Genomic DNA, 17,317 nt, shown 5'->3' with positions numbered 1-17,317 from the left:
AATCAATGATTATCATCACAATAGTATATAACCAACCATGAAGAGAACCTCGGCTCTGCCCTCCTTCCTATGGAGAAAACTTTGCGTCCAACCTACTCCACCATGAAGAGAACCTTGGCTCCACCTTAGGAGAGATAACCTTACGTCTAACCTCCTCTACCATAGAGAGAACCTCGACTCTGCCCTTCTCATGTATGGAGAAACATGCTCACGTTTTTAAGTTATCTTAAATGGCTTGCTCCGACAACCAATGAAACTAAAGACCCTTTTTTAACGTCGTAAAATTTTTTGATAGTATAAATTTTCCAATATATTCGTGGAAGTTTTTTTCACACCATGATGTAGCCTTTGTCTTTGGAACGCCCTGACTGCCACCTTGCTTAGTGAGCCTATGTCCACGGGCCCACCTTCCTTAGTGGACCCACGTCTACTCCTAGCCCATCCATATCTGACGGTCGGTCTGTTAAGTCCGGGAGGCTTTGAATACTTGTTTACCGACCCTACAAATCACAATATGATATTTCCCTGTGTTTTGTCCCCACTCGCACAGTTCTGACAATCACTTCTCGAAAGGTCACCTATCCTGAAACTTCTCCAGCTCAAGCACGATTAACTCTGCAATTCTCTGAGGACCCTTGATCGAAATGATAAGTGCACTTTGGTAACATAGGTGGCAAAATCAATTCTTTTAAACCTATCCGCAAATCAGGATGTCACAGTCTCCGAACTCCTATGGATCTATCAACAACAATTTATGTTTTTCCATTCTATCTATCTGTGTTTGCTGTAAGCTTGTGTTTGATTAGCCTATTTTATCTAACCGTTAGGTTGATGAGTTTCTACTCCTTATCTCCCTTTAGGATTGAATGAATGGTAACAATTAAGTTTGCAAAAAAAGGTTTATGACCAACCAATCAAGGTTGAGAAATTAGAAGAAAATTAGTTTGACATAAATATATAAATAATTAAAAATTATAATCAAGATAATATATGAATCCCACAAATTCAAAGGTGGAAAGATAAATTAAATAAAACAATCTAAAAATACTACATTAAATTTAAAAATACATTATTAGAAAAAAAGATGCATATATTAATCTTTTTTTTTTGGTCAACATATTAATCTTACCGATTCCAAACTGAAAAAGGAGAAATTAAAGTAGGAAAAATTTTGGTTAAAAAAAAAAGAAAAAATTACCTTTCCATTAAAAAAGTTTTACCAATAGAACAAAGTTGAAAGCAATATTTTGGAATAAATTATTTTGTTAGATGAAAAATATGAGACGATCTATATTTATATAGAAGTGAGTATTTACAAAATTTTGAATTAATTATTAACTGTATATTTTTCTTAATCCCATTTCTATTTTTTTTTGGTAATACTAATAACTTAAAATTAAAAATAAATGTTATAATTTTGAATTTTATGAAATATATATATATATATATATGTATATATCTCCTTATATATTTTTTAATTAATTTTTGTAAATTTTTGATAATTATCTTTTTATATTATTAATATTATTTAAAACAAAATATTTTGTTTTTTTTTGATGTAATATAAAATTTCTCCTATTAAATATTAACTTTTACACATATCGAAATCTCAGATTGATATAAACTTGACACATGTCAAAATCTTATTAATGGCTAATTTTGAAACCCAACTTTATATAATCAGAGTAGATAAGGGCTGCACGATGTCCGAGTTTAAAAATTGTTGAAAAAACTAAATCCTAAATCTTAAACATTTTTTTTTAAAAATATATAAAGAAAATTTATCTTCTAAATTAAATATATAATTAATTTAAGTTAGAGAAAATTTGTATTTATCTTCATACATTTATTTATATTTATACATTTTAATATATTATAACAACTATTACAATAATTTAAACCTAAATTATATCCCACTTAAACTTTTGCCAAATACTCATCATTACAAATATTATTATTGTCAAAATTCAAAAACGTTTCACAATTTATTCACAAAATATTTTACATGCAACAAATTCATCAAAGCAACATCTAATAAGTAACCACATACAATTTTAATATGTGTTTTACTATTAAAAATATGTTCTTACACCCATAATTATTTTATTGTTAAATTATACTCTTTATCACCACCTATAAAATATCTTCTAAACAAATTAAATAAATTTTATGTTGCTTTACTTTCATTTTGGCATAATTATAGTTCTTATAATTACTAAAATTGTTTTGTGACATAATTTCTTTAGCCATGAAGTTTTTTTTCACTCCAAAGATATTGGATGAACAGCTGGTGTAAATTATCTACTCGATTACAATGATTTTATAACTAACCCAATAAACGTTGAGAAATTGAAAGAAATTTAATATAATATAATAAAAATAAAATTTGAAAATTATAATCATGATGGTATATATAAGTCTTAGATAATTCAGATATACAAAATAGAAACTTTATATACAATCCAAAACATGACATATGTCATAATCATGTTAAGGATCAACGACCTATTTACTCTTCAGAAGTATCCAATTGTACCAAAATAGCTTAAAGTTATGACCTTGTCTTAAATATTCTCGAATCATAAATTCTCAACTTATTTTTACCCGAACCAAAAGTTCTCATTTATTTCTCCATATACCTGGTTTAAACGGTTTACAAACCTAATCCAATAGAAAACCACATAAATCCGATTAGAAACGAATTTTCAAAAGGTATACCGTTCCAACTTCCCTAATTTGAAACCGCTTCTCAATAACTCGATCAAGCAGCTTTTGTTTCAGTACCAGAATCATCAACATTAGTCAGAAAAGAAAACTCTAAATTTTGACCAGAAACATCAACCCACGACTTATCTTCCAAACTTATAATGCTACTAAATGTAGAATAACTTTTGGAACCTCCATCAGTGTCTCCATCCTCGATTAAATTAGCGGGCATTATATACTTCGATTTCATTTTATTGCATATGATAGCTTCCATTGAAAAACCCGCACGAATCAAAAACCCACGCGATAGATAGGCAAAATTATATCAGAAAAAAAAATCAAAGATCAAAGTTTTCGATGTAAACATTTAATGTTATGTAGATATAATATTTTCTTCATTAGCTGTCCTATTATGTTTCAAAAACAATAATTCTTTTGACATAACTTATGTTATTCTTTTTAAATTTGTTATTCACTATTTATTTATTAATAATAATATGCATGCTTAGTGAATTACTTTTTTTGTTTATACATGTCCAAATATTATTGAAAAACATGTATGATATAAGTAGCGTACAATAAAAAATAGATTAGTTTTGTTAAATTTCCTTTTTAATTTAGAAATTTTATTTAGATTTAATGTTATTTTCTTAATTAGTTGTTTTGAAAATAATAATTTTTTACATGTGTCAACATCTCATCAGTATACTTGACATGTGGCTAATTTGAAAACCCAATTTTATAATAAGATTTTAATATAATAAAAAGATTAGTTCAGACTTCAGTTCAAGCTTTTTTCCTAAGACTGCTGAAACGACGCGCCCCATTTTTTTATAAATAATAATAACATATAATTAAGCATCTCATACTACCTAATTAAACCAACAACCCACACATTACTAACCAACTACAATACCAATAATAAACCAACATCCAATAACAAGCACAACGCAAATATAACATTAATCATCTCAAATATATAACATCCAACATTCATAACTATTCTATCCAGCAACCTAGCAAAACTCTAACAATGGTTCCAACATCAATAACATAACCAACAAAACACAAATGAGACCCTAGATCATCCTCCTCCTCATCGCCATGATTCCACGTCAGATACCTGCACACCACAAACAACAATTGAGATGCGTAAGTATTATCACAAATACTTAGTGAGGCAATCCTCCCATCTACTAGGCTAGACACACAAGCAACTGAGAAACCAATGCTTTAAAAATAATAACCAAACACAGACAAACCAGGCAAAACAGACATCAGCTGGACAGAGATGGGTGTCGATCGACACTACCTCCTTGGTGTTGATCGACTCTGCAACTTGTTTCCGCATGAAGCTGAAAGTCGAAGATCCATTTCCCAAATCCTCCAAATCGTCTGAAACTCATCCAAAACTCCTGAAAACTCATAGAATCCAACATCCAACCACAAAGACACAAGAATACAACACAAACAACAACAAAACAAGCAAATCAAAGGATTCTCAGGCTTAGATCAGCCATGGTCATGCACTCATCTCTTCGCAGGAAGATTCTGACCAAAAGATGACAAATCCAACACCTTAGGAAGTTTCTCCTTCGTCCTTAGCTCTAGCTCTCCACTCCACAGGAACATATCTCACCCCACAAGCCTAGAAATCCCACAATCTCTCCCAAAAACCTCAAGAACACTTCCTCTCCTTTTCTCTATGTCTCAAACGGCGTAGCACCACCAAAAATACGACCTAGGTTGTTCTCCCACTTAAATATGACGGTTCAATGGTTTTCCTTAAACCAAACCGACCCAAAATGACAAATTAAACAATCTGGTCAAACTAGAAAAGCTGGTGTCGATCGACACTACCTTGGTGTCGATCGACACCCATCCCTAAAATCTCCAATCTTGGTTCACGGATGTTACAATTCTACCCCTCTAACAACAGATTCATCCTCGAATCTGAACACACCGCCAATCATCCGCAAAACTCATCAAACCACCGTCGCAAAGGTTTGCACCATCCAACCATATGGTCTGCTGCATCCAGGACACCACTGGTCCAAACTACCCCGACCCCACCGGTCAAACCAAACCAGAATCTACCGGTCAAATCAAACCAGACTCCCCAAACCATCATAACTCTGGTCCCCCCAACCAGCATGCACCTGACCCTCCCGGTCAACACACAGAAACCCCGAGATTGAACCCCCATCAAACCCGAGATCCGCATCCAATCTCAACCGGAAACCTGAGATTGAACTGTAAGATTAAGCGAAATAAGAGAGTAGAGTTGAAAGATAAGTATGATGAGAGAAGAGATAAGGTGAACAAAGAGAATAAGAGTGAAAAGAGATTCTTATTATAATAGAATGTCTACAATGTCGGCTAAGAGCCTTAAATAGCATATAAGATTAGGGCTACACCCTTTTACAAAACAATAGCGACATAGAGAGAGAGAGAGCTATTCCCCATACTGATAGCGACGTCCCATAGTTTCCCTTAAGGAAACATGTGACCTTATCTGCAATGGCTACAAGACTTCGTCTCGATCGATCTCTTCTCTTGGGCCTTGTAAGGTGACTCGGCCTCTTATTTTTATCTTAGTGGCCTTATTCACAATCGTACGGACGAATGTACAGACCAGACCATGGTACGGACTAAGCATGACCGACCAGATCAAGTCCGACCTTATCTTAATCAATACTCCCCCTCAAGCTTAGTCGAGTGAAATGACTAAGCTTGGAACTCATGAAGCATCACCTCGTTAAAAACCTTAACATAGAAAACCTCTTGGGACAAAACTATGTTAAGGGAAAAAGAGTGTGATGTCCATGGATTAGAGGAGATGATCAAGGGCGAGTGATGTCTACAAGTCCAAGCTTGATATCAATGTGTTCACACACCTTGGGACATGCAGCCTTAGTGAATATATCCGCCAATTGGTCTTGACTTCGAGTGTGACACGGTAGAATCACCCCTTCTTCAATCTTTTCTCGAACCTTGTGACAGTCAACCTCAATGTGTTTGGTTCTCTCATGAAAGACTGAATTCGTGGCTATATGAATAGTAGCTTCATTGTCACAATGCATGGTGATTGGTTTCTTTGTGTCAATACCAAGATCCTTAGAAGTGCCTTCAACCAAGTCAGTTCATTTGTTAACTTCCTCATCGCTCTATACTCAGCTTCGACACTCGGACAAGAAACCACTTTTTGTTTCTTTGACTTCCATGTAACCAAGTTCCCACCAACAAATGTACAGTATACAGTGGTTGACTTCCTATCTAAGGCATCTCCAACATAATCAGCATCACAATAGCCGACTATCTCGGTGTTTGAATTCTTTCCCATCCATATGCCTTGACCCGGGCTTCCCTTGAGATAACTTAGGATCCTCTCGACCATGCTCCAATGATATTTGGTTGGAGCTTTCATGTATTGACTAGCCTGGTTCACAGCATAACATATGTCAGGTCGCGTGATGGTAAGATATATTAACTTACCTACAAGTCGGCGATATCACGTGAAATCCTCATACGGCTCGTCCATGGGGTCTCGCGGTTGTCCCTCTTTAGCCTGAATGCTCTCCCCCTTTCGCTTGGCCTGATAGCCTTCTTCCAGCGGAGTCACATCCGGTTTCGCACCTAGTCGACCAGTCTTGGCTAAGAGATCAAGTGTATACTTTCGTTGAGAGAGGAAGAGACCCTCCGACGAGCGATAGATCTCAATTCCAAGGAAATATCGAAGTGCACCAAGGTCTTTATTGTCAAAGGCGGAGTGGAGGAAGGTCTTGGTGGCCTGGACGCCTTCTTTGTCATCACCGGAGATAATAAGGTCATCAACATAAATAAGAACCACCACTAGACCGTGTGCGGAACAACGAGTAAAGAGGGTGTGATCAGATTCAGAACGCTTGAACCCTTGGGCTTTGAGGGTAGAACTCAGTTTGTGATACCAGGCCCGAGGGGACTGCTTGAGACCATAAATGGCCTTGCGAAGTCGGAGAACCTTGCCTGGTGCGACCATGGCTTCTAACCCCGGTGGAGGATGCATATACACTTCTTCCTCAAGCTCCCCCTGAAGAAAGGCATTCTTGACGTCCATTTGCCAAAGATCCCATGATAAGTTTGTAGCAATGGAGAGAACAACCCGAACGGTGTGGAGTTTTGCAACTAGAGCAAAGGTGTCCGTGTAGTCGGTTCTGTATGTCTGAGTAAATCCACGGGCCACAAGACGAGCTTTGTATTGTTCGATCTCACCAGTGCTCAGATACTTGATGGTAAAGACCCACTTGGAGCTAACCGCTTTCTTCCCATGAGGTAGGTCGGCCTCGTCCCAAGTGTGGTTGCGAACCATGGCACCGGTTTCATCGGCTACAACATCTAGCCACACTTTATGATCTTTGGCCGCATCATATGTTTGGGGAATATAGTGAGCATCAATGGCTCTAGTGAATGCAGCATGTTCAGGTGGCAACATGGCAAGCGAACATACGACCTAAATCGGTTGAGCCACGGCTTGATTGTTGTAGTAGACACGCTTGTTCTTGAGACGGTCACTACGCCGGAGTGGCTGTTGAGATGAGAGTGGCTCGGATGGTGATTCTGCGGTCTGGCTCGCCTCAGCCTCATTGACATTAGTCGGTAGGACCGAGGATGTTGTCAATGATCCTACGGGTAGTGTCTCTCTCAGCTCCGGGATAGTTTCCTCGGGGTGAGAATCGGCATCATGGTTGTCTTGAGGGTCTGGTAACCTTGTAGGCCCGTCTAAAGGTTGGGCCGTTAGAGACTCCTTGGGATAAGATGGCTTGGTGACACCAAGGTGGTCAAGTAGAAATTGGAGATTGGTAGCACGGTCAGTGGTGAAATGGGAGAGATCTTTGAGGCTGTTCCAGTCCTTCGTCTCATAGTATCCTTAACCCTCCATGAACTTGACATCCCGGGACACATACATGCGGCCGTTGACCGGGTCATAACACTAGTAGCCCTTTTGTGTACTTGAGTAGCCAATGAATATGCTTTTGGTACTCTTAGCATTGAGTTTACTCCTTTGTTCTCCTGGTATCAAGACAAAACACACACAGCCAAACACTCGTAAGTGGTCTAATGATGGTTTAGTCTTAGTAAGAACTTCAAAGGGAGTTAGATCGCTTAGGATTTTTGTTGGCGTCCGATTGTAAGATAGCAGGCTGTCATGACCGCGTCTCCCCAAAACCTCTTAGGTACATTTATGAAACATCATTGATCTGACCACCTCCATGAGATGCCTGTTCTTTCTTTCCGCCACTCCGTTTTGTTGAGGGGTGTATGGACAGCTGGTTTGTTGAAGGATGCCATGCTTAGATAGGTGTTCTTTGAGTTTGTGACTAGTGTATTCCCCTCCATTATCGGACCTAAGCACTTTGATCTTAGCATTAAAGTTATTAGTAACATAGTTTTGAAAATTTATAAACGCAACATACACACCGTCTTTAGAAGGTAACAATGTTAACCAAGTATATTTCGACTTTTCATCAATAAATGTCACAAAATACTTGTTGTTATCTCTAGACAAGCATGGTGATGTCCAAACATCAGAATGAACCAAATCAAAGCAATGTTCATAAATCGTAGAGGATTTTGGAAACACAGTTCTACAATGTTTTCCAAGGATACATGACTCACAACTAGAATTACTAAAAGAAACATTAGGTAACAACAACTCAAGAGCACGAGAATGAGGATGGCCTAGCCTAGCATGCCACAACGCATTATTATTATTAGATGAGAGACTAGAGGTAAAAGAAATCGAATTAGATGGACTTTGTAAAGTTTTCTCTAAGACATAGAGGTCTCCAGTTCCATTTCCTTCCCCAAGTATCTTTCTGGTCTTAATATCCTGAAAATGAACGCTATTAGGACCAAATACAGTATAGCAATTCAAATCATTAGTTGCTTTCTTTACCGATAAGAGATTAGAGGTAAATGTGGGCATATAAAACACTTTAGAGTTCTGTTCAAACAGTTTCAAGTTACCAACACCTTTCACAGGAACTCGGTCTCAATTAGCAATAACAACATTACCTAGTGCTTGTTCTATATTGTCTAGTAGACTCGGGTTACTAATCATATGGTGAGAAGCCCCCCAAGTCAATGACAAGCATTTTACTTGGTTTAGAAGCAAAGAAAGTTGTACCGGATTCTTTGAGTGCGGCAATAGACTTAATAAGGGCCTCCAGGTCAGAGTTCCTCACCAAGTCTCCATAGGATGCCGCCATAGCCATTGCCCCTCCTTGGTTCACCGCTCCGGTCCCTTGGCCGCTTGTACCCTATTGTGAAAGGTTGGCCTTGAACTTGGCCGGCTTGAGATGAGGGTGGAGGATCCAACACTTGTCCTTCACATGACCTTTCTTCTTACAGTGGTCACACACCACCATATTCCTCTCCTCATGCTTGTAGACCCCTTTGTTGGCCGTGACAAGTTCCCCTATACCACTAAAGAGACCAAGTGACCCTTGTTCTTTTTGAACTTGGGCACACACGTCATCTAGAGTAGGGAGCTTGTCACCACGGAGAATATGCTTAATGAGGTCATTGAATGCAGGGTTGAGGGTGAGGAGTAGGCCAAAGACCTTGTCTTGCTCTTTTCTTTTGTTTAGAATCGTCGGATCGATGGTGCTTGGCCGGAGCATCTCAAGTTTGGCCCAAAGGGACCGAAACTTCCCAAAGTGCTTGGTAAACTCAAAGTCTTCTTGATGTAGGCTGTTAATGGCCTTCTTGACTTCAAACACACGGGTTAGGTTGGTTACATTCCCGTACACGTTTGCTAGCGTGTCCCACAGCTCATTTGCTGTCTCACAGTAAGAGTAGGCTTCTAAGATGGGCGCGTCAAGCGAGTTTTGGAGAATGGCAAGCACAGTCTGATCTTCTTGGAACCATTTGACTTCTTTTTCGAGCTCAGCCTAAGGACAGTTATTTGTTTGTGATTTTAATAACTTTGCATACTTTTCAATCTATAAGTGAAAGAAAATTCGTATATGTCTACTCAATCCGATGCTTTGGTAACTTATTGTCTATGTCTAACGAAAACATTATAAGCAAGCAGAGATTGAAAGTTGAGTTTACCTAGAACTTGTCTTTATCGTCTTTGCTTCTACCATGCATTCGAGAATGTCAAAATCTTTGCTCCACTTAGAAAGATTAATAATAGTCGATACAAACTGGTTCTTAAGCCTCTTTTGCTCTGCTTCTATTGATGATAATTTTAGCTTGGACTTCACTTTCTCATGTTCGGTTACCTTCATATTGTTTCTAGCTAACTCAAGCTTCTATTCCAACTCAGATATCTCCATCTCATAACCTTCTGTTTTCTCCAAAGCTCGAGCTGAAACAGCTTGTACTTCTTTATTTTTATCTTACTATAGCTTGCTGCTCAAGCTGATATTGCAGACTGTTCATCTGTTGAAAGGCTATCTCAAGTTTCTCCCTTTTTGTAGGCAAATCATTCTCTTGTATCTGAAGTAAATCCTCTTTCTCCTTAAGATCCCTTTCGAAGAATTGAAAATCCTCTTTTAAGCACCTCTGATCTCAAAGCTTGTTCTTTTTCTGATACATTCATGTTCAATTCTCCAAGTTTCTTATCAGCTTCCTTGAAAGCTTCATTATATATTACCGCGCTATACTCGTGGAAAAAAGCTTCAGCATGTGATATCTTGTCAAACTTGAGATTGCAAGGTATTCATAATATTTGTGTTATTGATCTTGAACAATTACATCCCGTATATATACAAGAGAAACCGAATATACTAGGCTTGAGGACTAAGCTATATAACTTCCTAAACTATATTAGAGAATATTATAATATAACATAAATATGTAAATATATATTCCAATACTCCCCCTCAAGTTGGAGCATGAAGATCACAAATGCCCAACTTGTATGATAGTCTCTCAAATGGAACACGTCCTAAAGCCTTGGTAAAAATATCAGCAATTTGATCTTCAGTACCAACATGAACCATTGTTAGTATACCATCTTGAACCGCATCCCGAACAACATGGCAATCAGACTCAATATGTTTAGTACGCTCATGAAACACCAGATTTGACGAGATATGGATAGCGGACTGACTGTCACAAAACGAACAAACCGGCTTTGACGGAGGACAGCTCAAATCAACAAACAGTTTCTAAAGCCATAAAAATTCCGTTAATACATTTCACATGGAAGGATACTTGGCTTCTGCAGAGGAGTGAGACACTCTGTCTTGCTTCTTTGTTTTCCAAGAAATAGGTGAACCACCTAAAAACATGACAAAACCACTTAACGAACGACGTGTAAGAGGACATGAGTTATAGTCTGAGTCACAATACGCTGTGAGAGTTAAATCCGAATCAGAACTTAAAAGAATGCCTTGACCCGGAGTACCCTTTAAATATCTGACAACACGCATCGCGGCTTCCAAATGATCAACGCACGGAGCCTTCATGAACTGGGAAAGAAGCTGAACAGAAGACAATTCTGGTCGCATAGTAAGAAGATAAATAAGACGTCCTACCAAACGTTTATACACCTCTGGATTGGGAATAAAATCACTCTTACTTAGACCCAATGTATGATTCTCTTCCATCGGTATCGGTGATGGCTGACAACCAAGAAGACCAACTTCAGAGACAATGTCGAGAACATACTTCCGTTGGGACATATATACCTTCAGAACTCCGAGCAATCTCAATCCCAAGAAAATATTTTGCCTTACCCAAATCTTTCATGTGAAAACAACAACCCAAATACTCTTTAAACCGCTGAAGCATGTGAGAATGATTCCCACAAACCAAAAAATCATCAACATATATAAGAACTTGAATCTCAATGCCATTCTTGGAGTAGGTAAAAAGAGAATAATCCTCATATGATTCAACAAAACCAAACCGTATCAACGCATTAGTAAGCTTAGCAAACCAGCAACGCCGAGCTTGCTTAAGCCCATACAAAGACTTATGAAGACGACAAACTTTATTTGGAGCCGAGTGATGATAACCGACGGGAAGCTTCATATAAACTTCTTCGCCGAGATCACTGTGTAAAAACGCATTGTATACATCCATCTGATGAGCTTCCCAATTTTTAGCTACATCAAGACGAAGTAAACTACGAACAGTAGTCATTTTCACAACCGGGGAAAATGTCTCATTATAATGTTCACCTTTGACTTGATGATTACCACAAGCAACCAATCTGGCTTTGTAACGTTCTAAGGAACCATCGTCATTATATTTAATTTTGAATACCCACTTATTGTTGATAGTAACTTTGCCCGGAGGTAAATCGACAATGCTCCATGTACTACTGTCTTCCATCACTGTAATCTTGGTACCACAAGCATTAGTCCAACGAGGATCTTGCATGGCTTACTTAAAAAAAGTCGGTTTAACCTCATCCATAACTGCTGCTAAAACAACTCGATGGACAGGAGAAAAATTTTCATCAGAGATATAGTTTGTGAGAGGATATGGAGTATGTGTACCTTGGATCATAGACGAAGAACCTGAGACGAAGTCGGGTGAATCGTGATGGGGTTCAGGAAGACAACGAGTGGAATAAGTTACATAATCATGTAACCGAACGGACTGAAACTTTTGACGCCATCCTCGACCTAACTCATCATCACCAGAAGATGACACAACAGTATTATCAGTAGAAACCCATCTTCTCGAACTGGAGGTGTGGGCTCGTTTATTTACCTTGGCACAGCCACAAGAGAATCATGAGAAATAGACCTATCATCATTAGGTGACGGAATAGTTTCACTCACTGCAGGTTGATCACGAACAGCAAGAGTACTTCCCCTGTCATCATGCGTAGGAGCAAAATGGACCAACCAATCATCATCAACATCATCACTAGTTAAATATAAGTTCGGTGATTGAGGATCTCTAGTTTGTAAAGCAAAAGCAAACTGATCTTCTTGAATAAACACATCACGGGATACTAAAAACTCTTTGGTGTCAAGATCATAGACTTTCCAACCCTTCTTCCCAAAAGGGTAGCCCACAAAAATACATTTGCGACTCCACTCTCCGAATTTGTCCTTATCCCGATGATATGTATATATTTTAACTCTCTTTCATCATGCATTTGTTATTCATTTTGTTCTCTTAACTCATTGTTTTGCATTGTTTTCAGTCTCTTTTGCATAATATGCACACTTAGGTAGTCTTTGCATTGGTCTTGCATACATCTTGCATATTGGAGTCATTTCAGGTATCTAGGAGACGTCGGAAACGTACCAGTCGAGCACCAGTCGAGCCACCAGTCAAGCCACCAGTCGAGCCACCAGTCGATCCATCAGTTGAGCCACCAAGATATCTTTTTATCTTGTTTTGTTAAGTCTTTGCCCAAGATATCTTTTTATCTCGTTTTGTTCTTTTCCTTAAAGTTTTACCTAGCCACCTAAAACATTTTGAGACTTGTAATCCGATATCCTTGAGTTTATTCAGTTTTTGGCATTTAATTTCTTCTACAAAGTTGTTCATCCTATTTTTATCTATCTAATGATGCTTGATTCAATGTTATCTGAGTTTAATTTGTATCCTTGATGATGATTTCTAGATCCGAGTAGTGTTTGGGTTCTTGAGGATGGGATAGACTAAGTGGAAGATCTTAGGATGTAGGGTGCTTAAGCTTTGATTTGTATGATTCCCTTCTGGACTAGAGTTAGAAATACTAGTTTCTCTCTGATCAATTGAAACTAGGGCTTAGACATTTCCACACCCAAAAGGTGTTTGATGAAATGTCTGACCAACTAGTGCCAGAGACTTGCTTTCCTAGCTTAAGAGATTAGTTGTCTAGGATGTTTGTTGACGTGAATGAACTTGTTTGTCATGCCTGCTTGATCATGTTTCTCTAGCGAGAGCTAGGTTTGGAAGTGGTTGAGTCTGAGTAGCTTATGTCAAGAGATTGTATTAGCTAAGTTGTGATGTTCTTTGTTTAGGGATAGTTTACTTGTGGCATGTTAAACACTCTATAGACTAGGAGACTCCATTGACATCGATTACTCCATCCTTAGGACTCCTTTCTTTCTGATTTTTATTGCATTCCTGAGACTGTTTCGCTTCTTGCTGTTTAGTTCATGCTTAGACTCGTTTCGGTTTTCATTCATTTTCACTTCTTGTCATGCATTCTCGTTTCTAGTTCTGTAACTCATTTCCGTTTTGCATTCTGATCATTCTAGGATTGTTAGACAAACACTCTCTTTGAATTGGCTTGACTTGTGATTGCTTGATTGCATCTCAATTGTTAGTGAAGTTTTCCAACTGGATTGACACCTTAAGTATTACAACTGCATAAGCTAAATTGAACCTGCTAGGACACACAAAAATCCTAGTATCACCCGATCACGCCTATGTGTATAACTAGATGCTCAAAACACTCTGATATGATCATAGGAAGGTTTTTCCACATAAAGAAGCTCATACGGAGTCCTGTTTTGAAGAACCTTCGTAGGACTTCAATTAATGAGGTACATGGCTGCTAGAATAGCTTCTCCCAAAAACGAGACCGGGAGACTGGCTTGAAATAGAAGAGACCGAGCAACATTCAAAATGTGACGATGTTTCCGTTCTATCCGTCCATTTTCCTGCGGAGTAGCCACACATGACGTTTGATGAACAATGCCTTTGCTCTTAAAATACTTTGTAAGACACAAAAACTCAGTTCCGTTGTCACTCCGGACCGTGCAGACGGGTTTATTAAACTGTCGTTCTGTATAGGCACAAAAATTCTCAAGAACTTGGCGAACTTCTGATTTTTCTAGCAAAAGATGTGTCTACACCGCTCTAGAAAAATCATCAACGATAGTCAAAAAATATACAGCTCCACAAGAAGCCGAAACACGATACGGACCCCAAACATCAACATGGATCAACAAAAAACATTCCTTTGCTTTATTATAACTATCAGAAAATTTTTCTCTTGTCTGCTTAGCTTTAAAACAAACGTCACAAGGACCAGAACTAGCCAAATTTAAAACACAAGAACTTATAGGTAATGTAGATAAAACTGAAAACGCAGTATGCCCTAGCCGACGATGCCGCAAAGTAGAATCACACCTTGCTTCATCCTTGTTCACACGCACAACATTCACATCCGTAACAAAATAGACCCCATCACGTTCTTCCCCGGCTCCAATCAGAGTCTTCAAAAAACGCTCATGCACAACAAATAATGTATTACTAAACAACGCAATACCACCAGTCTGCTTTAACAGCTTCGAGACAGAAATCAATGAACAATTCATATTCGGAACATTGAAACACAAAACACCCCCATTATTTCTGAAATTGTTTTACTTCCATCGGCAAAACCAAAAGAGCACACCGGAGTTGACTTTACGTCGACTAGCAACTTAAGATTCCCAGTCATGTGGTGTGATGCTCCGCTACCTAGAATGAGTTCTTCGTGTATCTTACCGAAAAATAACTTACCAGAAAGTTTGTCCGAACTAGAGATGAATTTCTTCGATGCCACCTTGCTTATCGCTGCCACTGTTATGGTGTAAAACTGGGATAAGCTGAAAAATGTGGACTTGTAGCATGTGCAACCGTCGCATAACCACGACCACAGCCAGAAAAATTGTTGCCACGACCAGCTCCCCCTAAAGTCGAACCTCCAGCACCACGACCCGTCGGATGACTTCCTTTGTTTCGATCGGACCACCATTCAGGATATCCAACAATTTCCCAACAAAAATCTTCCACAGTGAGAACAGAGCAGCAAACGTTTTCTGTTCCTGTTGTTCCCTTGAGGAAAATTTGAGGAACCGGAACGAGTTGCAAAACTGGAAACCTCCACAACGTCGTTGCCAACAGAAGTTGTAACCAAAGCTGGTTGTTGAGATTCTTGTCGAGCAACAAAACCTACCGCATCATACTATTTCTCTTTCTTCTTCGCGATTTGTCTCTGCTCCTCACGGACAGCCTTTGCATACGCTTGTGCCAAATCCGGCAGTGGTCCTGCATCAACAATCTGACAAATAACGTTGCCAAAACGAGATTCATTAAGTCCCATGGCGAACTGATGAACCCTCTCCTCTTCACGATCTTTCGCAATCTACGCAGCAGCACCACACGTACACACCGAGAGCTGGCAATACCTTTGAAGTTCGTCCCACAGATTCACAAAACGTCCGTAGTAATCCATGACAGATTGTCCTTCTTTTTTACATGATGCAAGCTGACGCACAAGTTGATGTATCCGAACCTTGTTTCCAACAGAGTAACGGCTCTTCAAATTTTCCCACAACTCTGCTGCATCATCAATAAAAGACACCATAGATCTCACACGCGGAGTAATCGATGTGCACAACTGTAACGCCCCCGAACCGTACTAAGACCAGCAAGGCCATCGGACAGTCCCGGAATGCCACTAGGGAAACATCCACCAACAGTCCGGCCGGGTGCAAGAACAAATCAAACCCCTTGGCCAGTCCATCGGTGAGGTTCCCGACCACATGACACATCCTTAAGGCTTTGCAACCCTACAGACGCATCATGCGTTGAGGCGACTCGAACAAAGTCCATATCAGTACCACTCGTCCGAAAGAAAAGAAATCCGATTACATCAATACAATAAAAACACAATGTGTTGCTTTCCTTGTTTGACACATCAGCTTCTGTATTGAAGCAGGTGTTGACACCTCAGTAAAAATAAACAACCAATAAAATTATAACAATTAATACACATAAGCTAAAAAATGCCACTCCAAATCCTTTGCTAGTAAACTCTCTCTTATCTTTGTTCAATCTTAAGCTCCAACATCGATTTCGAATCGCCGTCGACTATCACCGTGATTTAGCAATGGTTTTCTCATCTGATTGTTACTTCTCTCCCACTATCCACCGCTGGGTGACTCGATTTCGAAACTTTAGCCGGGAACCTCTATAGTAGATCTCTCTCTTATGCATATCTGGGCTTTTATTTGATCTTCCGATTGATTGCTTATGGCAGTTGACATTTGATTATTTTCATATATGCATATGGTAGTCTAATGCTTTTGTTAATTCATCTTCTGCTTTCTAATTCAATGAAACAATAAATATTTGTGTGGTGAAAGATGGAAGATGGAAGTATATGCAATGGTAAGATATGGATGGATGGGTGTTTCAATTCCCCTTATGCAGTTGCAGTATAAGAGGTGTCAATCCAATCTGAGTGTCTGTGATATCACTAAGGATGTGCTTATTATGCCTAAGTCAAGCCAATATGTAAGGATGTTTGTCACTAACAATCCTATGATGAAAATGTAAAATGCAGAAAGTAAACTATAAGAACTAAGAACTAAATGCAAATGAAACAGGATGATTATAACAGTAATAATGCAACTAACAGAAATAGAAACTATGCTAATGAACTAATGCAAGACAAGTAGTGAACAGGACAATAAGTAAATGCAACAGAAATGCAACTAGAATGAAAGACAGGACAATCACAAAGCATAAACAAGAGTTCTGGGGTTGAACTCGAGCAAGCACTCGACCGAGTGTAGGTCGAGTGGGTAGTCGAGCTAGACTAATACACAGAAAAAGAGCAATGCAACAAAAACAGAGTAATGCAAAGACGAATCAAACTACAAGCAAGCAA

The sequence above is a fragment of the Camelina sativa genome, chromosome 17 (assembly GCF_030686135.1).
Source record: "Camelina sativa cultivar CO46 ecotype springtype chromosome 17, ASM3068613v1".
NCBI classification, from domain to species: domain Eukaryota; kingdom Viridiplantae; phylum Streptophyta; class Magnoliopsida; order Brassicales; family Brassicaceae; genus Camelina; species Camelina sativa.
The sequence above is the reverse complement of the archived record's forward strand: the minus strand, read 5'-3'. Positions refer to the sequence as shown.